Below are 24,316 nucleotides of genomic sequence, written 5' to 3' on the forward strand. Positions count from 1 at the left end.
ATTCATCCACAGTATAAGGATGTGAGCATCAGAGATGATGCTGAGCTGTGTGATCCAACTCTTCCTGATGAAGATGATGAGGATGATGATGATGAAAACATGAATGAGGACGATTATGATGAGGCTGATTTAATGGAAATTGACAGCTGTGAGAAAAATGCACTGAGTGAAGCACAAAATATAAATGAACAGGACATTGACATGTTACCCTGTGATGGTGAACAATCGCATGAACAGATGAGAGATGATTCAGAGCAAGCAGATGGACTGACTAATGGTGGTTTTGCACTCGAGTCCTGTTTGCAGCCCCCTGATGTGGCTGAGGAGATATTATGTTTCAGTGAAGGAATCTACTCTGTTGCTCCTGCAGAGAGAAACAATCCAATAAGTTTTTTCAAAACACCTAAACTGGAGGCCATGGCCTTCCCTGTGCAGTTTCCTACAGGCCAAAACACACTTGATGAAAGAAGGCTGATCAAAGTATCCCCCAGTGGGTATTTCAAATCAAGACTTTTCTGCATTGATGATCGTTTTGCCAAAGACACAAACTATTTATTCTTTGCACAGTTTGTGACTGAAATACACTTGGCTACATCCAGCATGACAGTACAGTTAAGGAAGGCAAAGCCTCTGACCAGAGATGGTAGAAAAATAACCTCAGGCATGTTACAAGATAAACATGAGGTGGAGAAACTGGTGCGAAATAAAGATGCAGTGAGATTCATGCAGCCTCTGAGAGGAACCCCAGCCTATTGGGAGAAAACAACAAGAGATCTTTTTGCCATGATCAGACAGTTGGGAACTCCCACGTTCTTTTGCACATTTTCAGCTGCTGAAATGCGCTGGCCTGAAGTGATCGAGGCAATAACAAGGCAGCAAGGTGAACAAGTGAATTTTGAAGGACTCGACTGGTCAGCAAAGTGTGACATCCTGAGAAGCAATCCTGTCACAACAATGCGCATGTTTGACAAGAGAGTTGAAGCATTATTCAGAGATTTACTCTTATCTCCCGCAGAGCCACTTGGCAAAGTCATTGACTACTTTTACAGAGTTGAGTTTCAGCACAGAGGAAGCCCACACATACACTGCCTCCTGTGGGTAGAAGGTGCTCCTGTGTTTGAGGAGGATGATGAGCAAACTGTTCTTGATTTTATAAACAAATACATCACAGCTCAGCTGCCTGATCCACATAAACAACCTGAACTGTACAAAAAAGTAACAGAAGTGCAAAAACACAGTAAGAACCACACAAAGACGTGCTTTAGGAGTTTAAGCTCCGGGTGCCGTTTTGGTTTTCCCAAACCACCCTGCAATGAGACAATGATCACAAGACCCAGTGAGGATGATGCACTGGAAGTAGAAACGGCAAAGAACAAGCTCAGACCACTGAACCAGCTGCTGAATGAACCTGAAACTGCTTCCATGAGTTTAGAGCAGCTCTTGGAAAGATGCAAGTTGACACATGCAGAATATGAGAGATACCTGAATAAAATGAACATGAGGAGTACGATCATACTAAAGCGTGATCCAAAAGACTCTTGGATAAACGGCTATAATCCACATCTGCTTGAAGCCTGGAACAGTAATATCGACATAAGCTTTGTTTTAGATGCTTTTGGTGCTGCAAATTATTTAATGAAATATATATCAAAAAAAGAGGGCGGGCTATCTGAGTACCTGAAAACTGTCATTGAGAACTCCCATAAGGACAGTGTAAATGAGTGCGATGAAATGAGAGCCGTCATGCAGGCATATTCAAAGAAGCGAGAGATCAGTGCACAGGAGTGTGTTGCTCGTGCATGTGGTCTTCACATGAAGCAATGCTCACGTGCTGTAATATTCATTCCAACTGATGATAATCCTGTGAAAATGAGTCGTCCCCTGTCAGTTCTGGACAACACAACACCTGAGTCTTCCAATGTTTGGATGACATCTTTGAATGACAAATACAAAGCCAGACCTGAAACACCAGAGTATGAGGAGATGTGCATGGCAGACTTTGCTGCTACTTGCAGGATTGTCTATGGCCAACAGAAAAAAGGTAAAGATGTTTTGCCCCTTCTCAATGAGATGGGGTTTGTGCAAAGGCGCAAAAACAATAAGCCTGCTATCATCAGATTTCACCGCTGCTCACAAGAAAAACATCCAGAGCAATATTACGGAAGACTGCTTAAACTGTACCTTCCTCATCGTTCAGACCACGAACTGAAAACACCATCGTTGCCAACCTATCAGGCTTTCTATGGTGCTGGCTGTGTACAGCTACCAGGTACTGACCATCTTGAGTACGTGCAACACATTGTCAAAAGAAACAGAGAAAAATATGAGAAAAACAGTGAGGAGATCGAGAGCGCTGTTGAGGAATATGAGCAGAACAGAGGTGTGACTGACGAATGGTGTAATCTGGCACCTGAATCAGATCTCGTAAGGTTGCCACTTGTTGAACAAGAAAGAGAGCGAGACAATGAAAATGAACAGGAAGATGTGCCCGACTACAGCCGTCAGGCTGATGCTTCAACAGAAGTCAGAGCCATCAGGGAACCCCCTGCTATTGATCCCACATTGTTACGTCAGATGTTTCAGAATCTGAACAAGAAGCAAGCCTGCATATTTTATGCAGTTAGAGACTGGTGCATTAAAAGAGTCTGTGCTCTAAATCCAGAGCAGTTTTTCTTTTATATTAATGGTGGTGCTGGAACAGGAAAATCACATCTTATCAAATGCATCTACTCAGAAGCATCTAAGATACTGAGCAAAGTGCCCAGATATGCAGACGACGTTGACATATCAAAACCCACTGTCCTGTTAACTGCTTTCACTGGGACTGCAGCTTTTAACATTTCTGGAACAACACTGCATTCTCTTCTCAAGCTGCCTAGAAGCTTAAAACCTCCCATTCAGGGACTTGGCAATCAGCTGGATGAAGTCAGATCAGAACTTTTGAATGCTGAAATAATCGTCATTGACGAAGTGTCTATGGTGTCAAGACATCTGTTTGCATATGTAGATGCAAGACTCAAACAGATCAAAGGGACTCGGAGACCCTTTGGAGGCATGTCAGTCATTGCTGTCGGAGACTTCTATCAGCTACCCCCAGTGCGACAGTCTAAACCTCTCTGTGTGCACGACCCGTCTGAGATCGACCTGTGGCGGGAGCATTTTCAGATGATCACTCTGACTGAGATTATGCGTCAGAAAGATGATGTTGTCTTTGCAGAGATGCTGAACAGAATTCGTGTGAAAGGAAAGTTGGATGAGCTTTGCGAAGCAGATAGAAATTTGTTGTCACAGGCCATAACTGAACCAGCCCTTTGTCCAACTGATGCGTTGCACATTTTTGCAACTAATAAAGAAGTGGATGCACACAACTCTGCAACACTGGCTCTGCTCCACACTCATATCATTGACATCCATGCAGATGATTATAGAAAAGATCCTAGAACTGGCAGAATGGCACTTCAAGACAGACCATTGAAAGGAGGTAAAAACGAGTTACCAGACACACTGAAAGTTGCAGAAGGAGCTCGTGTCATGCTCACCAGAAACATTGACATACAAAATGGTTTGGTTAATGGAGCTTTTGGAATACTACTTAGAGTAGTTCACTCTGAAAACGACCAACACATCATCAAGCTTGGACTTAAAATGGATAATGAGACATCTGGAAAGAATAACCGCACACCAGCAGACGACATGGTGTACATTGAGAGAGCAGAGGAGAATCTGAAGCAGAAAGGAGTGGTACGAAGACAGTTCCCAGTGAAGCTGGCCTTTGCATGTACAATACATAAGGTACAGGGTATGACAACTACATCAGCTGTTGTCTCTCTTAAGAGCATTTTTGAGCCCGGCATGGCCTACGTAGCTGTCAGTAGAGTGACGTCTCTCAGTGGACTGTATCTTCTTGATATGGAAGAGAAAAAAATATTCACCAACCCAGAAATCACTGCAGCGCTTGAGAACATGAGACAAGCCAACCTTGATGACATGATGCCTCTTCTACACGTGAGGCAAACACTGAGCAGGTCAGAGGTTTTCACCATTGTTCATCATAATACAGAGGGACTGCCAGCTCACATTAATGACATCAAAAGTCACCATGAATTGTGTCTAGCAGATGTTTTGTGCCTAACAGAAACACACCTGCGGGGCTCTTTTGTCGCAGAGAGTCTCCACTTGGAAAATTACAATTTGTTCAAACGCAACAGACACCTGTCCTACACAAACTTTCCCCAGATGGCAAACAGAAGTGGTGGTGGAGTTGCTGTTTATGTGAAAAGTGACATTCAAGTGCATGAAAAACAGTACATCCATAATGTAACTGACCTTGAATTTCTGGCTTTAAAGGTTGAAGCACCAGTCAGTGCTCTGATTGCAGTTGTATACAGACCTCCAGACTACACTCTGAGGCCATTCCTGAAAAACCTGGTAAGCCTATTAGACTCATTGGAGATCATGGACTGTCATCCCATCATAGTTTGTGGTGATTTTAATGAGAATGTTTTATCCAGTGCAAACAAACCAATCCTGGAGCTGTTTGAGTCTAGGGGATACGCACAGGTCATCACTGCCCCTACCACAGAGAAGAACACACTGCTTGACCTAATTTTCATTTCTCAGTCAGATCGATGTCTCCATTCTGGAGTCATGAAGACATACCATAGTTACCATGACCCAGTATACTGTGTATTGTCCTGTGATGATTCATGATCTAGATCTTTGAATACAGTAAGTAATATCTATATTTTTGAATGACTTAAGAAAGTAGAGCGATGCTTGAACTCCAGAAAGAAGTCCAGACGCTTTTCTTTGCAAGCTCCTTTGACTACGATGACCTGGATGACTGAGAACCTTCACAGACATAAAGTAGAGCGATATTTAAAAGTTGACGCCCTGCATTGCAGTATAATGTTTGAATTGTTTACATAAAATACAATTACATGAATTAAGTAATGATATCAGTAAAAGATGACAATTTTATTTATTACAGAAAATCTAAAATTCACTAACAGTAACCTATAAATGTCAGAAAAATCAAATATAGCAGTTTAAAACGAACAGTGTAGGCATATCCTCTCCGCAGCCAGGCTTCAACATCCTGCCAGGCTGCCCCAGTCTCACTGTGGCTGGGAGGGAGGGAGGGTGGACCAGAGGATTGCCTACACAACACATAAATGTTCAACAGCTTCTTCATTGTTTCTGAGAGAACAATAATGACTAAAGGTTGCTTTTTAAAAAAACAAACAAACAAACAAACAAACCTAATTACAGCAATAATGACAGTTAAGCCACTTTATGTGTGCCTCTATTTTGAAATACTATTTACAAAAATGTTATTATTTTGGTTTGTTATAAACTTTAAACTTTTTCAAAAGTATACGATTATATTTTTGGACCAATTTTACTATGAAACATAAATTTTTATGAGCTTTTATCATGTTTCTGGCCAGTGCAATCATCAGGGTGGGTCTGGGTTGATAACTGCACATTTCTGGCCAGAAATGTTTCAGCAGTGTTACATATGTAGTGCATATGTTACACTTGCTTTCTGTTACCAGCTGATACCCTACATTTGTATAGACATTGGATGGTGTGAGGTTGGGGAGTTGAGTGGGAGGGGGAGGGTACGGTGGGAGTTGAGGGGGGGGGGGGGGTTTCCTTTCCTGTTAGGTTTCCTTTTTTTTTCTTTTTTTTTTTTTAAGCAAGACACAGTCCTCCTGTGTCTTCTCCAAGCTTCACATGTAAAATCCAACAATGTGAAGCACATAGCAGCCAGAAACTGTAATGCCACAGATCAGAGAAACTTCATCATCACCATCTTCATCGCCATACAATCAGAGCGTGAGACTTCACATCTGGAGCACAGGAGAGATTCTGTGATAAGTCCTCCTTCTAGCTTGTCCCACAAGCAGCCGGTGAGATTTACTCACAACAAAAAGGGTTAATGACATAATTTCCATGAAAACATGTGTTCATTCTTTGTGAAGTGTTTAAATTGTGTTTTCACTTGACCTTAGGAGTGTTAGAGTGTATTGTAATGTCTGTACTCAGGTGTTTCCCTCTGTGATCCATCCCCTTCAGAGCTGAGACACTCAGGACTGAACAGACGGCACAGTTTCTGTGACTGAGCCTCCAAAACACCTTCTTTGAAACCACTCATGATAGAAGGGCTTCATATTTGCAGCAGCACTACTACAGGTATTCAGTTTATTACAGGATGTGTTTGTTTCTTAGGACCAGCTCTGAGTGCACACTACCTAACATATACACCTTTCTGTTCATTACAAACCAACTACTCTGGATCATACGGCCAGTTGGCAGGAATGTTGCTGCAGGAAAACATCCCTGGAGATCACCATCATTGTCAGACTGACTGTGCCTCCTCTGTGCAGTGTCAAGATCCTCCCTAAATGAGTGTGTAAGTTAACATTTTCATTATTTTATTCCCTTTGACAAGACAAGTATCACTGATATTTACATTTACAACTACATATTCCTGTTTTCTGCTCTTCTTTTAAAGTCCTCAGCTATCCTGCTTCTGTGCTGCTTGCCACACATCAAACACTGGCCGGATGACAGGGAGGATCCACTCTGAAGTCACTGGACATGATGAGGATCATATGGGACTTTATAGTTTCACAGAAACGATGTGCTCTGTGATTACAGGTTTTAAATGGACATAATGACTGCCTCTCTCTGATCAACAGGCTAAAGGATTGTTGTCATTGTTAGTGCTCTGTACAATGTATGCTTATTTAGTATTTCATCACAGAGCAAACCTTTTTTTCTTTAACATATTTTTATTTTTTTATTTGTGGGGATAGGTTAATTGATTAATCCAAATTGTCACTAGGTGTGAATGTGCGAGTGAATGTGAGTGTGAATGGTTGTCTGTCCCTGTGTGTTGGCCCTGTGACAGACTGGCGACCTGTCCAGGGTGTACCCCGCCTTTCGCCCTATGACAGCTGGGATAGGCTCCAGCGCCCCCCGCGACCCTGGAAAGGATAAGCGGAAGCGAATGGATGGATGGATGGATGGATATTTTTATTTTGTTCTAATGTTGAATTAACTGTGGGGATTTTTTTTAAGTGGGCACTCGGGATGTCATATGACCAGAAATGTGGTAACTGGAATTCAACAGTATGGAAGAAAAAATCTGCTAAGAACAAAACACACACAAAACCCCCCAAGAAAATTCAAATTCATTCCATGTAATCCAATCTAAAACATTTTAAACTGCTGAACAGCAACACAAACAGCGTTAAAAAACAGTGTTAACAGAATGATTATGATGATTTTGTACCAAAGTTTCAGGTCACATGGCACACCTAGTGTGTAGTGTGGGGTATCAGCTGGTAAGTATAGGTTTTTTTTTTCATATTTGTGTCCTTAGAGTTCAGATAGATAAAGCCTTGTGTATAATAATTAGTCATAACCACAACTCAAAGTCAGGGACTAACTAATTTTGGGACTTTGTGTCTGAGCCCAGGTTAAAACAATGTGTAAAAAAGCATTTAGTGGCGTGGCTGAACAATGCTGTATTGATACTTATTTATCCATGTTCACAAAAAGGACTAATGTGTTTATTTGATTATTTGCATGTGTTAAACTGTGTCACCACCTTACGCTTTCATTTGACTTTACTCAAAAATCTCTATACAGTTCTCTTTTACCACTGTGTGGACTCTGTTTACATTAAAACATAAAGAAGAATGAGTAATAAAAAGATGTGTAGACAGATTAAGTAGACCGATAGAAACAGCTGTTCAGCCATGTTCTAAGAAACCAACACAATTTAAAGGTTCAGGATTGTGGTTTTAAAAGTTGAATTTTCATGTATTTCATATCTTGCTTATTATTTTTATTTACTTATTTAATTTAGTTATTTTTATTTATTCTACTAGTCCTTTTCAGAAAGAAGCTGTAAAATATGACTTAAGATTTTTATGTTATTTTCTATGACATACAAAACAAATTGATGTATGTAATACTATTAAACATGATATACACATGTGTATATGTCTGAAAAACATTATGCTGTATATTAAAGTTTGTATTTTCTCCAGAATTTTTGTTCATCTTTTAAGTTCATTTCAATTAGAAGAATTTGAACTTTTAATATTCATTCAGAGGTTTTCTGACTCTAAATTTTCTTTTGTCATTACTCATCTTTTTATTATTTACATTTTAAACATGTTTAGCTTTTTTCCAACTTCTTCTGTGTGAACATCAGCTTTCAAAAGTTCTGCACTTTTGTTTTCAGGTGAAAATTTCTGTATTTTCCAGCTCATTCAGAATTTTTAACTTAACATTCAGCAATTAATTCATTTCAGTGCATACATTCAGATTCAAGCATTCACACTGCAGTTTCTTCAGAAAATGCACTTTCTAGTTATTATATTTTATCTATTCCGTACGTTTTTTGTAATCCTACTCCTTCAAAACCGTTCAACTTAGAAAAACCATTCAAACACCGTTAGATTCCTATTCTTTTGGACAACACTGCTTCTATTTTTCTCATTTTTAACATTTATATTTTTAATTTTATTCAACTTTATTCAACAAAAATTTATAATGTATTTCAATGGGGAGACCCTTCAAATCCTCATTCAACTTACTCATTTTTAAACTCTTACTACTTCCACATACGTTGACATAGAGCCACCATTCAAACTTTAAAACGAAGACAAGACATTCAACTATTCAACTTGTATTTATCTTTTCAATATCTATTATACTTTTTCTTCAGTTCCAGTTTAAGTTTCATGATGTTTTTTCACCCGTTTCAGAGTTTATAATGGGTGTGTATGGGACGGAATGTTGGGGCTAGAGTGAGGCAGCTCAACTGCTAGAGTGAGAGGAGCAAAAAAATTAATCTTAAAATCTTTTTTAAAACTGCTGCTGTGTCCGCAGCGTTTGCTCTACAGGTATGATTTTACCCTCAAAACGTAGCCATCGCTGTCCTCTTTCATCCAATGTGTTTACTATTGTCCTAGGTGTTATGGTTCTTTCGTAAATGTCACCAATGCACAGCCTCCTCCCTCCAACTCTTCCATAGACTCTAATGTTAAAACGGCTCAGAAGGTTGGTTTGAAAATCAGAAGAGCATGGTGTTTTTACACTGTCACCACGTCCATATAATAAACTCCACAGGCATGAAAACTGAGAATTAGGTAGACTAGACATTGCTGCCGCTCACGGTGAAAGAATTTCGTCAATACGACCTATACTTTTCATTTGGGAACGATTTGTTTCGGCCTGACTTTTCTGTTCATTTTAAGCAGCAAAAGTGAGGTGCATGTCTGTGTCGTGTGTATGGAGCCATTGGGTGCGGTCACTATAGCAACCAGGCTCACACCTGCCTGCTTAACGAGCTCTGCCTGCCACTGTACCAAGATTCATCTTAAGCACTTCTCTTTCAACTGCTGCTGTGTCCACAGTGTTACAGCCATCATTTTACCCTCAAATTGTCGCCATTATTGTTCTCTTTCCAACACCGTGTCTTTCAAAGCTCAGACTTTTAAATTTTTTAAACTGTGTGGATCCAAGCGGAGGGATCACATTTTAGTCATTCAGTGATTCAAAGAATATGAACTTTTAATATTCATTCAGATGTTTTCTGACTCTAAATGTTCTCTTCTCATTTCTTAGGGTTTTCTAATTTACAATTAAAACATTTTCAACTTTTTTCCAACTTCTTCTTCTGTCTAACCTTCAGCTTTTAGCAGTTCAGCACTTTTGTTTTCAGGTTAAATTCGGACTTTTTTTTTTATCTCATTCAATATTTTTAACTCAAAATTCAGCAATTAATTCATTTCAATGCATACATTCAGATTCAAGCATTCACACTGCAGTTTCTTCAGAAAATGCACTTTCTAGTTATTATATTTTATCTATTCCGTACGTTTTTTGTAATCCTACTCCTTCAAAACCGTTCAACTTAGAAAAACCATTCAAACACCATTAGATTCCTATTATTTTGGACATGACTGCTTCTATTTTTCTCATTTTTAACATTTATATTTTTAATTTTATTCAACTTTATTCAACAAAAATTTCCCATGTATTTCAATGGGGAGACCCTTCAAATTCTCATTCAATTTACTCATTTTTAAACTCTTACTACTTCCACATACATTGACATAGAGCCACCATTCAAACTTTAAAACGAAGACAAGACATTCAACTATTCAACTTGTATTTATCTTTTCAATATCTATTATACTTTTTCTTCAGTTCCAGTTTAAGTTTCATGATGTTTTTTCACCCGTTTCAGAGTTTATAATGGGTGTGTATGGGACGGAATGTTGGGGCTAGAGTGAGGCAGCTCAACTGCTAGAGTGAGAGGAGCAAAAAAATTAATCTTAAAATCTTTTTTAAAACTGCTGCTGTGTCCACAGCGTTTGCTCTACAGGTATGATTTTACCCTCAAAACGTAGCCATGGCTGTCCTCTTTCATCCAATGTGTTTACTATTGTCCTAGGTGTTATGGTTCTTTCATAAATGTCACCAATGCACAGCCTCCTCCCTCCAACTCTTCCATAGACTCTAATGTTAAAATGGCTCAGAAGGTTCGTTTGAAAATCAGAAGAGTATGGTGTCTTTACACTGTCACCACGTCCATATAATAAACTCCACAGGCATGAAAACTGAGAATTCAGTAGACTAGAAGCTGCTGTCGCTCACGGTGAAAGAATTTCGTCAATACGACTTGTACTTTTCATATGGGAACGATTTGTTTCGGCCTGACTTTTCTGTTCATTTTAAGCAGCAAAAGTGAGGTGCATGTCTGTGTCGTGTGTATGGAGCCATTGTCACTATAGCAACCAGGCTCACACCTGCCTGCTTAACGAGCTCTCTCTCACTCTGCCAAGGTTAAACCTAAAAATGTTAGATTGTAGTAAGATTAACTTTTTCAAAAGTACAATAAGACAGATTTGACAGGGTTTTGCCACAGATTAATAGTTTGTCACTAGTTAGTATATGCCAACTAAGTAGAGCATTGTGATTGGCACAAAGGTTTTTCAGATCTGGGCAGTTGGAGTCAGTTGATGACTTCAAAATCATCCTTTCTGACTGGATAATTAAAGCTCTCAGCATCTATCGGTCTGTAGTTAATTTCCCCACCTTTTAACTAACGTTTAACTAACCTAATCTCATTTAATGTCTCTGTTTATAGTCTGTATAGTTTATCTCCCCACGAATACACTCAAAGTAGTCTTAAAATAAAACCCACAAAACAGTTCAAGATTTAATACTTTTTATTTGCTCATTTAATGCCAGTTGCCCTGTTTTTCTGTATGTCACTCATTCGCTTATACTTGGGCAAAAAGGACCAATTTGTACACTAGTATAGTGTATTTTTTCCCTCTATCTCTCTATGTCTGTCACACACAGAGACCAACACACAGACATGTATATGCTCATTATTGCTGTTCAAACTGATGGTCAAATTTCCAAGCACCACCTGAACGCCTCATCTGTTTTTAACCTATCACTGGACCAACTGTCGTCATTCCGCTTTGCTCTCTGCTGTGGTAAGTACAGTACACTCAGTACTGCAGTGTTTTATTTTTATGATGGAAAAAATACATGTTTGACATTTAAACTCACATATCAAGTCCAACAGAGTTAAAAACAATTCAAAGAAGAAAGAAAGAAAAAAGAATAACCTTCGCTATCATTTATATACGTTTATTACGTTTTGCTGTTAGCAGCAGTGCTAACGCTAGCTTCAATGCTAATGCTAGCAACAATGCTAACGCTAGCTATAGTGCTAACACTAGCCTTAGCAGTTGTTAACTGACAAAAATAATATTCCTGTGATATTTCTTGCCGGTCAGTGAGACAAAAGTAAGAAATTAGCTTTATTATTGCCATTGTGGCTCAGTTTTAACAGTAAGAGTGCTAGCGCTAGCAGCATTGCTAGCGCTAGCAGCATTGCTAACGCTAGCTGCAATGCTAACGCTAGCTGCAATGCTAACGCTAGCTGCATTGCTAACACTAACTGAAGTGCTAATGCTAGCCGGAATGCTAGCGCTAGCAGCAATGCTAAGGCTAGTAACAGTCTAACAGTAGCCTTACATAAGTGGCAATACTTCAGTTAACTAGTTTGAATTGTAAAATGACTGCTGTATCAGTTGGTGTGCTATATTACTCTATAATTACCCTGCTGACTAGAAGTTCAGTGTATCATGTCGTGTGGGCTTTGTATTTCTGTTAGTCTGATAACACTGTACAGACAACTAACGTATTATTTCTCGTTTCTTTCAGGAACCTGACTGACACTGTGCTTTGCCTGGTAGGTGTGCACATACTGTAAGAGAAGTAGACCAAAATAAAAAAATAATATGACTAATATAAGCTGTAAAGTGATGGGTTCAAACTTTGTGCTAGACCTTTTAAACACAATTTTATAATAAATACACATAAGTGCAGCTTAACAATTGGGCTAAAATATTTTTTTCGTACATTTTTGTAGTCACACTACATGTGATTAATTAATGATTCACTCAATCATATTTGTATTTAAAAATATTATTGCTGAATTTAATTAAATATTTATTCTTTTAAAAAGTGCCCAATTATGCAACTTTTTGCACATGGCAGCCGACAACAGTTTAGCTTGAATATTTGTTTTGTCCTTTTGGAGTAGTCACATTTAGTTCATACAATTACCATGTGATATAATTTTAATAAAATTATTTTTTTTTTCTTGTTTTTTGTTCAGAGTGTGTAGAAGAAGAAGAACAAGGACCAGATCTCCAGTCTTCTCTCTCACATCCCAACCCCCCAACCCCTCTATCCTCTGTCCTGCTCCACCTATTGTCTCTGCCTTCTTTCCATCTGTATTTCACTCTGTGGTTTGTGAGAAATTTTGCCAAACCAACAATCCTTTTGCGGTTTGATTTAAAGCCGTGTCTCTCCTGCTCTGTCTGTTCTCTCTGCTAAATTTTCTCTCTACCTGTTTTTCACTCTTGGCTTGCTGCTGAAAAACGCCAAGCGACACAGTCCTCCTGTGTCTTCTCCAATCTTCACATGTAAGATCCAACAGTGTGAGGCACATAGCAGCCAGAAACTGTAATGCCACAGAACAGAGAGGCTTCATCATCACCATCTTCATCACCGTACGATCAGAGCGTGAGACTTCACATCTGGAGCACAGGAGACATTCTGTGATAAGTCTTCCTTCTAGCTTGTCCCACAAGCAGTCGGTGAGATTTACTCACAACAAAAAGGGTTAATGACATAATTTCCATGAAAACATGTGTTCATTCTTTGTAAACTGTTTAAATTGTGTTTTCACTTGACCTTAGGAGTGTTAGAGTGTATTGTAATGTCTGTACTCAGGTGTTTCCCTCTGTGATCCATCCCCTTCAGAGCTGAGACACTCAGGACTGAACAGACTGCACAGTTTCTGTGACTGAGCCTCCAAAACACCTTCTTTGAAACCACTCATGATAGAAGGGCTTTATATTTGCAGCAGCACTACTACAGGTATTCAGTTTATTACAGGATGTGTTTGTTTCTTAGGACCAGCTCTGAGTGCACACTACCTAACATATACACCTTTCTGTTCACTACAAACCAACTACTCTGGATCATACGGCCAGTTGGCAGGAATGTTGCTGCAGGAAAACATCCCTGGAGATCACCATCATTGTCAGACTGACTGTGCCTCCTCTGTGCAGTGTCAAGATCCTCCCTAAATGAGTGTGTAAGTTAACATTTTCATTATTTTATTCCCTTTGACAAGACAAGTATCACTGATATTTACATTTACAACTACATATGTTGCTGTTTTCTGCTCTTCTTTTAAAGTTCTCAGCTATCCTGCTTCTGTGCTGCTTGCCACACATCAAACTCTGGCCGGATGACAGGGAGGATCCACTCTGAAGTCACTGGACATTATGAGGATCATATGGGACTTCATAGTTTCACAGTAACATTGTGCTCTGTGATTACAGGTTTTAAATGGATACAATGACTGCCTCTCTCTGATCAACAGGCTAAAGGATTGTTTTCATTGTTAGTGCTCTGTACAATGTATGCTTATTTAGTATTTCATCACAGAGCAAACCTTTATTTATTTAACATATTTTTATTTTGTTTTAATGTTGAATTAACTGTAGGGATTTTTTTAAGTGGGCACTCGGGATGTCATATGACCAGAAATGTGGTAACTGGAATTCAACAGTATGGAAGAAAAAATCTGCTAAGAACAAAACACACACAAAACCCCCAAGAAAATTCAAATTCATTCCATGTAATCCAATCTAAAACATTTTAAACTGCTGAACAGCAACACAAACAGTGTTAAAAAACAGTGTTAACAGAATGATTATGATGAGTTTGTACCAAAGTTTCAGGTCACATGGCACACCTAGTGTGTAGTGTGGAGTATCAGCTGGTAAGTATAGGTTTTTTCATATTTGTGTCCTTAGAGTTCAGATAGATAAAGACTTGTGTATAATAATTAGTCATAAGCACAACTCAAAGTCAGGGACTAACTAAATTTGGGACTTTGTGTCTGAGCCCAGGTTAAAACACTGTGTAAAAAAGCATTTAGCGGCATGGCTGAACAATGCTGTAAACTATTGATACTTATTTATCCATGTTCACAAAAAGGACTAATGTTTTTATTTGATTATTTGCATGTGTTAAACTGTGTCACCACCTTACGCTTTCATTTGAGTTTACTCAAAAGTCTCTATACAGTTCTCTTTTACCACTGTGTGGACTCTGTTTACATTAAAACATAAAAATGAGTAATGAGTAATAAAGAGATGTGTAGACAGATCAGTAGATTAAGTAGACCAATAGAAACAGTTGTTCAGCCATGTTCTAAGAAACCAACACAGTTTAAAGGTTCAGGATTGTGGTTTTAAAAGTGGAATTTTCATGTATTTCATATGTTGCTTATTATTTTTATTTACTTATTTAATTTAGTTATTTTTATTTATTCTACTAGTCCTTTTCAGAAAGAAGCTGTAAAATATGACTTAAGATTTTTATGTTATTTTCTATGACATACAAAACAAATTGATGTATATAATACCGGTACTATTAAACATGATATACATATGTGTATATGTCTGAAAAACATTATGCTGTATATGAAAGTTTGTATTTTCTCCAGAATGTTTGTTCATCTTTTCAGTTCAATTTAACAAATTTGTTTTTACATTTATTTTTATTATTTTTTTTATGAATTAGAGATTTATAAAACATAATTCCACTCTTTAAGTGATTAGAAGAATATGAACTTTTGTTATTCATTCAGAGGTTTGCTGACTACATTTTCTTTTTGTCATTACTCATCTTTTTCTAATTAAAATTTTAAACATTTTCAGTTATTTTCCAACTTCTTCTGTGTGAACATCAGCTTTCAAAAGTTCAGCACTTTTGTTTTCAGGTTAAAAATTCTTTATTTTCCAGCTAATTCAACATTTTTAGCTTAATATTCAGCAATTAATTCATTTCAGTGCATACATTCAGATTCAAGCATTCACACTGCAGTTTCTTCAGAAAATGCACTTTCTAGTTATTAGTGTGAATGCTTGAAAAGCATTCACAGTATTGTTCTTCTAATCTTTATTATTATATTTTCTTATTCCGTACGTTTTTTGAAAGCCTACTCCTTCAAAACCGTTCAACTTAGAAAAACCATTCAAACATCGTTAGATTCCTATTATTTTGGACATGACTGCTTCTATTTTTCTCATTTTTAACATTTATATTTTTAATTTTATTCAACTTTATTCAACAAAAATTTCCCATGTATTTCAATGGGGAGACCCTTCAAATTCTCATTCAACTTACTCATTTTTAAACTCTTACTACTTCCACATACATTGACATAGAGCCACCATTCAAACTTTAAAACGAAGACAAGACATTCAACTATTCAACTTGTATTTATCTTTTCAATATCTATTATACTTTTTCTTCAGTTCCAGTTTAAGTTTCATGATGTTTTTTCACCCGTTTCAGAGTTTATAATGGGTGTGTATGGGACGGAATGTTGGGGCTAGAGTGAGGCAGCTCAACTGCTAGAGTGAGAGGAGCAAAAAAATTAATCTTAAAATCTTTTTTAAAACTACTGCTGTGTCCGCAGCGTTTGCTCTACAGGTATGATTTTACCCTCAAAACGTAGCCATGGCTGTCCTCTTTCATCCAATGTGTTTACTATTGTCCTAGGTGTTATGGTTCTTTCATAAATGTCACCAATGCACAGCCTCCTCCCTCCAACTCTTCCATAGACTCTAATGTTAAAATGGCTCAGAAGGTTCGTTTGAAAATCAGAAGAGCATGGTGTCTTTACACTGTCACCACGTCCATATAATAAACTCCACAGGCATGAAAACTGAGAATTCAGTAGACTAGAAGCTGCTGTCGCTCACGGTGAAAGAATTTCATCAATACGACTTGTACTTTTCATATGGGAACGATTTGTTTCGGCCTGACTTTTCTGTTCATTTTAAGCAGCAAAAGTGAGGTGCATGTCTGTGTCGTGTGTATGGAGCCATTGTCACTATAGCAACCAGGCTCACACCTGCCTGCTTAACGAGCTCTCTCTCACTCTGCCAAGGTTAAACCTAAAAATGTTAGATTGTAGTAAGATTAACTTTTTCAAAAGTACAATAAGACAGATTTGACAGGGTTTTGCCACAGATTAATAGTTTGTCACTAGTTAGTATATGCCAACTAAGTAGAGCATTGTGATTGGCACAAAGGTTTTTCAGATCTGGGCAGTTGGAGTCAGTTGATGACTTCAAAATCATCCTTTCTGACTGGATAATTAAAGCTCTCAGCATCTATCGGTCTGTAGTTAATTTCCCCACCTTTTAACTAACGTTTAACTAACCTAGTCTCATTTAATGTCTCTGTTTATAGTCTGTATAGTTTATCTCCCCACGAATACACTCAAAGTAGTCTTAAAATAAAACCCACAAAACAGTTCAAGATTTAATACTTTTTATTTGCTCATTTAATGCCAGTTGCCCTGTTTTTCTGTATGTCACTCATTCGCTTATACTTGGGCAAAAAGGACCAATTTGTACACTAGTATAGTGTATTTTTTCCCTCTATCTCTCTATGTCTGTCACACACAGAGACCAACACACAGACATGTATATGCTCATTATTGCTGTTCAAACTGATGGTCAAATTTCCAAGCACCACCTGAACGCCTCATCTGTTTTTAACCTATCACTGGACCAACTGTCGTCATTCCGCTTTGCTCTCTGCTGTGGTAAGTACAGTACACTCAGTACTGCAATGTTTTATTTTTATGATGGAAAAAATACATGTTTGACATTTAAACTCACATATCAAGTCCAACAGAGTTAAAAACAATTCAAAGAAGAAAGAAAGAAAAAAGAATAACCTTCGCTATCATTTATATACGTTTATTACGTTTTGCTGTTAGCAGCAGTGCTAACGCTAGCTTCAATGCTAATGCTAGCAACAATGCTAACGCTAGCTATAGTGCTAACACTAGCCTTAGCAGTTGTTAACTGACAAAAATAATATTCCTGTGATATTTCTTGCCGGTCAGTGAGACAAAAGTAAGAAATTAGCTTTATTATTGCCATTGTGGCTCAGTTTTAACAGTAAGAGTGCTAGCGCTAGCGCTAGCAGCATTGCTAACACTAGCTGCAATGCTAACGCTAGCTGCAATGCTAACGCTAGCTGCAATGCTAACGCTAGCTGCATTGCTAACACTAACTGAAGTGCTAATGCTAGCCGGAATGCTAGCGCTAGCAGCAATGCTAAGGCTAGTAACAGTCTAACAGTAGCCTTACATAAGTGGCAATACTTCAGTTAACTAGTTTGAATTGTAAAATGACTGCTGTATCAGTTGGTGTGCTATAATTACCCTGCTGACTAGAAGTTCAGTGTATCATGTCGTGTGGGCTTTGTATTTCTGTTAGTCTGATAACACTGTACAGACAACTAACGTATTATTTCTCGTTTCTTTCAGGAACCTGACTGACACTGTGCTTTGCCTGGTAGGTGTGCACATACTGTAAGAGAAGTAGACCAAAATAAAAAAATAATATGACTAATATAAGCTGTAAAGTGATGGGTTCAAACTTTGTGCTAGACCTTTTAAACACAATTTTATAATAAATACACATAAATGCAGCTTAACAATTGGGCTAAAATATTTTTTTCGTACATTTTTGTAGTCACACTACATGTGATTAATTAATGATTCACTCAATCATATTTGTATTTAAAAATATTATTGCTGAATTTAATTAAATATTTATTCTTTTAAAAAGTGCCCAATTATGCAACTTTTTGCACATGGCAGCCGACAACAGTTTAGCTTGAATATTTGTTTTGTCCTTTTGCAGTAGTCACATTTAGTTCATACAATTACCATGTGATATAATTTTAATAAAATTATTTTTTTTTCTTGTTTTTTGTTCAGAGTGTGTAGAAGAAGAAGAACAAGGACCAGATCTCCAGTCTTCTCTCTCACATCCCAACCCCCCAACCCCTCTATCCTCTGTCCTGCTCCACCTATTGTCTCTGCCTTCTTTCCATCTGTATTTCACTCTGTGGTTTGTGAGAAATTTTGCCAAACCAACAATCCTTTTGCGGTTTGATTTAAAGCCGTGTCTCTCCTGCTCTGTCTGTTCTCTCTGCTAAATTTTCTCTCTACCTGTTTTTCACTCTTGGCTTGCTGCTGAAAAACGCCAAGCGACACAGTCCTCCTGTGTCTTCTCCAATCTTCACATGTAAGATCCAACAGTGTGAGGCACATAGCAGCCAGAAACTGTAATGCCACAGAACAGAGAGGCTTCATCATCACCATCTTCATCACTGTACGATCAGAGCGTGAGACTTCACATCTGGAGCACAGGAGACATTCTGTGATAAGTCCTCCTTCTAGCTTGTCCCACAAGCAGTCGGTGAGATTTACTCACAACAAAAAGGGTTAATGACATAATTTCCATGAAAACATGTGTTCATTCTTTGTAAACTGTTTAAATTGTGTTTTCACTTGACCTTAGGAGTGTTAGAGTGTATTGTAATGTCTGTACTCAGGTGTTTCCCTCTGTGATCCATCCCCTTCAGAGCTGAGACACTCAGGACTGAACAGACTGCACAGTTTCTGTGACTGAGCCTCCAAAACACCTTCTTTGAAACCACTCATGATAGAAGGGCTTTATATTTGCAGCAGCACTACTACAGGTATTCAGTTTATTACAGGATGTGTTTGTTTCTTAGGACCAGCTCTGAGTGCACACTACCTAACATATACACCTTTCTGTTCACTACAAACCAACTACTCTGGATCATACGGCCAGTTGGCAGGAATGTTGCTGCAGGAAAACATCCCTGGAGATCACCATCATTGTCAGACTGACTGTGCCTCCTCTGTGCAGTGTCAAGATCCTCCCTAAATGAGTGTGTAAGTTAACATTTTCATTATTTTATTCCCTTTGACAAGACAAGTATCACTGATATTTACATTTACAACTACATATGTTGCTGTTTTCTGCTCTTCTTTTAAAGTTCTCAGCTATCCTGCTTCTGTGCTGCTTGCCACACATCAAACTCTGGCCGGATGACAGGGAGGATCCACTCTGAAGTCACTGGACATTATGAGGATCATATGGGACTTCATAGTTTCACAGTAACATTGTGCTCTGTGATTACAGGTTTTAAATGGATACAATGACTGCCTCTCTCTGATCAACAGGCTAAAGGATTGTTTTCATTGTTAGTGCTCTGTACAATGTATGCTTATTTAGTATTTCATCACAGAGCAAACCTTTATTTATTTAACATATTTTTATTTTGTTTTAATGTTGAATTAACTGTAGGGATTTTTTTAAGTGGGCACTCGGGATGTCATATGACCAGAAATGTGGTAACTGGAATTCAACAGTATGGAAGAAAAAATCTGCTAAGAACAAAACACACACAAAACCCCCCAAGAAAATTCAAATTCATTCCATGTAATCCAATCTAAAACATTTTAAACTGCTGAACAGCAACACAAACAGTGTTAAAAAACAGTGTTAACAGAATGATTATGATGAGTTTGTACCAAAGTTTCAGGTCACATGGCACACCTAGTGTGTAGTGTGGGGTATCAGCTGGTAAGTATAGGTTTTTTCATATTTGTGTCCTTAGAGTTCAGATAGATAAAGACTTGTGTATAATAATTAGTCATAAGCACAACTCAAAGTCAGGGACTAACTAAATTTGGGACTTTGTGTCTGAGCCCAGGTTAAAACACTGTGTAAAAAAGCATTTAGCGGCATGGCTGAACAATGCTGTAAACTATTGATACTTATTTATCCATGTTCACAAAAAGGACTAATGTTTTTATTTGATTATGATGTATATAATACCGGTACTATTAAACATGATATACATATGTGTATATGTCTGAAAAACATTATGCTGTATATGAAAGTTTGTATTTTCTCCAGAATGTTTGTTCATCTTTTCAGTTCAATTTAACAAATTTGTTTTTACATTTATTTTTATTATTTTTTTTATGAATTAGAGATTTATAAAACATAATTCCACTCTTTAAGTGATTAGAAGAATATGAACTTTTGTTATTCATTCAGAGGTTTGCTGACTACATTTTCTTTTTGTCATTACTCATCTTTTTCTAATTAAAATTTTAAACATTTTCAGTTATTTTCCAACTTCTTCTGTGTGAACATCAGCTTTCAAAAGTTCAGCACTTTTGTTTTCAGGTTAAAAATTCTTTATTTTCCAGCTAATTCAACATTTTTAGCTTAATATTCAGCAATTAATTCATTTCAGTGCATACATTCAGATTCAAGCATTCACACTGCAGTTTCTTCAGAAAATGCACTTTCTAGTTATATTTTATTTTTCCGTACGTTTTTTGAAAGCCTACTCCTTCAAAACCGTTCAACTTAGAAAAACCATTCAAACACCGTTAGATTCCTATTCTTTTGGACAACATTGCTTCTATTTTTCTCATTTTTAACATTTATATTTTTAATTTTATTCAACTTTTTTCAACAAAAATTTATAATGTATTTCAATGGGGAGACCCTTCAAATTCTCATTCAACTTACTCATTTTTAAACTCTTACTACTTCCACATACATTGACATAGAGCCACCATTCAAACTTTAAAACGAAGACAAGACATTCAACTATTCAACTTGTATTTATCTTTTCAATATCTATTATACTTTTTCTTCAGTTCCAGTTTAAGTTTCATGATGTTTTTTCACCCGTTTCAGAGTTTATAATGGGTGTGTATGGGACGGAATGTTGGGGCTAGAGTGAGGCAGCTCAACTGCTAGAGTGAGAGGAGCAAAAAAATTAATCTTAAAATCTTTTTTAAAACTGCTGCTGTGTCCGCAGCGTTTGCTCTACAGGTATGATTTTACCCTCAAAACGTAGCCATGGCTGTCCTCTTTCATCCAATGTGTTTACTATTGTCCTAGGTGTTATGGTTCTTTCGTAAATGTCACCAATGCACAGCCTCCTCCCTCCAACTCTTCCATAGACTCTAATGTTAAAACGGCTCAGAAGGTTGGTTTGAAAATCAGAAGAGCATGGTGTTTTTACACTGTCACCACGTCCATATAATAAACTCCACAGGCATGAAAACTGAGAATTCAGTAGACTAGAAGCTGCTGTCGCTCACGGTGAAAGAATTTTGTCAATACGACTTTTACTTTTCATTTGGGAACGATTTGTTTCGGCCTGATTTTTCTGTTCATTTTAAGGAGCAAAAGTGAGGCGCATGTCTGTGTACGTGTGTATGGAGCCATTGGGTGCGGTCACTATAGCAACCAGGCTCACACCTGCCTGCTTAACGAGCTCTGCCTGCCACTGTACCAAGATTCATCTTAAGCACTTCTCTTTCAACTGCTGCTGTGTCCACAGTGTTACAGCCATCATTTTACCCTCAAATTGTCGCCATTACTGTTCTCTTTCCAACACCGTATCTTTCAAAGCTCAGGCATTTAAACTTTTTAAACTGTGTGGATCAAAGTGGAGGGATCACATTTGAGTCATTCAGTGATTCAAAGAATATGACCTTTTAATATTCATTCAGATGTTTTCTGACTCTAAATGTTCTTTTCTCATTTCTTAGGTTTTTCTAATTTACAATTAAAACATTTTCAGCTTTTTTCCAACTTCTTCTTCTGTGTAACCTTCAGCTTTTAGCAGTTCAGCACTTTTGTTTTCAGGTTAAATTCGGGTTTTTTTTTTTTATCTCATTCAATATTTTTAACTCAAAATTCAGCAATTAATTCATTTCAGTCCATACATTCAGATTCAAGCATTCACACTGCAGTTTCTTCAGAAAATGCACTTTCTAGTATTTTATTATTATGGATTCCGTACGTTTTTTGTAATCTATCTCCTTCAAAACCGTTCAACTTAGAAAAACCATTCAAACACCGTTAGATTCCTATTCTTTTGGACAACACTGCTTCTATTTTTCTCATTTTTAACATTTATATTTTTTATTTTATTCAACTTTATTTAACAAAAATTTATAATGTATTTCAATGGGGAGACCCTTCAAATTCTCATTCAAATTCCTCCTCTTTAAACTGTATCTACTTCCACATACATTGACATAGAGCCACCATTCAAACTTTAAAACGAAGACAAGACATTCAACTATTCAACTTGTATTTATCTTTTCAATATCTATTATACTTTTTCTTCAGTTCCAGTTTAAGTTTCATGATGTTTTTTCACCCGTTTCAGAGTTTATAATGGGTGTGTATGGGACGGAATGTTGGGGCTAGAGTGAGACAGCTCAACTGCTAGAGTGAGAGGAGCAAAAAAATTAATCTTAAAATCTTTTTTAAAACTGCTGCTGTGTCCGCAGCGTTTGCTCTACAGGTATGATTTTACCCTCAAAACGTAGCCATCGCTGTCCTCTTTCATCCAATGTGTTTACTATTGTACTAGGTGTTATGGTTCTTTCATAAATGTCACCAATGCACAGCCTCCTCCCTCCAACTCTTCCATAGACTCTAATGTTAAAATGGCTCAGAAGGTTCGTTTGAAAATCAGAAGAGCATGGTGTCTTTCCACTGTCACCACGTCCATATAATAAACTCCACAGGCATGAAAACTGAGAATTTGGTAGACTAGAAGCTGCTGTCGCTCACGGTGAAAGAATTTCGTCAATACGACTTGTACTTTTCATATGGGAACGATTTGTTTCGGCCTGACTTTTCTGTTCATTTTAAGCAGCAAAAGTGAGGCGCATGTCTGTGTACGTGTGTAGGAGCCATTGGGTGCGGTCACTATAGCAACCAGGCTCACACCTGCCTGCTTAACGAGCTCTCTCTCTCACTCTGCCAAGATTCATCTTAAGCACTTCTCTTTCAACTGCTGCTGTGTCCACAGTGTTAAAGCCATCATTTTACCCTCAAAACGTCGCCATCGTTGTTCTCTTTCCAACACCGTGTCTTTCAAAGCTCAGACTTTTAAATTTTTTAAACTGTGTGGATCAAAGTGGAGGGATCACATTTTAGTCATTCAGTGATTCAAAGAATATGAACTTTTAATATTCATTCAGATGTTTTCTGACTCTAAATGTTCTTTTCTCATTTCTTAGGGTTTTCTAATTTACAATTAAAACATTTTCAGCTTTTTTCCAACTTCTTCTTCTGTGTAACCTTCAGCTTTTAGCAGTTCAGCACTTTTGTTTTCAGGTTAAATTCGGGGGTTTTTTTTTTTTAATCTCATTCAAAATTTTTAACTTAAATTCAGTAATTATTTCATTTCAGTGCATACATTCAGATTCAAGCATTCACACTGCAGTTTCTTCAGAAAATGCACTTTCTAGTTGGTTTTGTTTTCTCGATTGGGGGGCTGAAAAAAATGTAATGCGTATTTGCGTAATACATTTTGATCAATAAACTTTCCCTATTTAAACATGCACTATGGTGGCCTTTCTTTGCTCATAACTCCTTGATGTTGGTAAATACAATAAGTGAGCAATATATATAATATACATATGAGAATGCACAGCACATTATGGAGTATGCCCCTGCTGTGAAGTCCTGCCTCCATCTACTTGTCGTTTAATCACTGGACAGCTGGACAGGTTCATACAAAATATTAGATGAGGCCAATTGTCCTATACATATTTTTGACCTAGGGGTGGGATTGATTGTGAACTGGAAAGGGAAAATGCTTAGGAAGCTGAGTACGGCTGCATCGTCACTGATTTGTAGAATCATTTTGATTCGATACAGAATCCGATTCAATTTGATTGGAATCTGGAAAGTTTTGCCTCAGTCAGAAATATTACAATTCTGAT

The 24,316-nt window shown here is 37.6% G+C and overlaps 3 long non-coding RNA genes across 5 annotated transcripts; all 3 read left to right on the forward strand.

Annotated features, from left to right (window-relative positions):
* The first annotated feature begins 5,676 nt into the window (after positions 1-5,676).
* On the forward strand, positions 5,677-7,506 carry LOC143414722 (uncharacterized). Its single transcript, XR_013095414.1, has 3 exons — positions 5,677-6,198; positions 6,315-6,418; positions 6,521-7,506. It is a non-coding gene; the product is annotated as an uncharacterized LOC143414722 (long non-coding RNA).
* Positions 7,507-11,980: 4,474 nt separating this feature from the next.
* LOC112435002 (uncharacterized) lies at positions 11,981-15,352 on the forward strand. Of its 2 annotated transcripts, none has more exons than XR_013095261.1 (5): positions 11,981-12,318; positions 12,731-13,214; positions 13,381-13,497; positions 13,614-13,717; positions 13,822-15,352. It is a non-coding gene; the product is annotated as an uncharacterized LOC112435002 (long non-coding RNA). The 2 variants fall into 2 exon arrangements; XR_003024352.2 differs by having other exon boundaries at positions 11,985-12,301.
* Positions 15,353-17,715: 2,363 nt separating this feature from the next.
* LOC106676666 (uncharacterized) lies at positions 17,716-20,672 on the forward strand. 2 transcript variants are annotated; one of them, XR_013095276.1, is made up of 5 exons: positions 17,716-18,031; positions 18,443-18,926; positions 19,093-19,209; positions 19,326-19,429; positions 19,534-20,672. It is a non-coding gene; the product is annotated as an uncharacterized LOC106676666 (long non-coding RNA). The 2 variants fall into 2 exon arrangements; XR_003023020.2 differs by having other exon boundaries at positions 17,716-18,014.
* Positions 20,673-24,316: the final 3,644 nt, after the last annotated feature.

This window comes from Maylandia zebra, linkage group LG22, assembly GCF_041146795.1.
Source record: "Maylandia zebra isolate NMK-2024a linkage group LG22, Mzebra_GT3a, whole genome shotgun sequence".
NCBI classification, from domain to species: domain Eukaryota; kingdom Metazoa; phylum Chordata; class Actinopteri; order Cichliformes; family Cichlidae; genus Maylandia; species Maylandia zebra.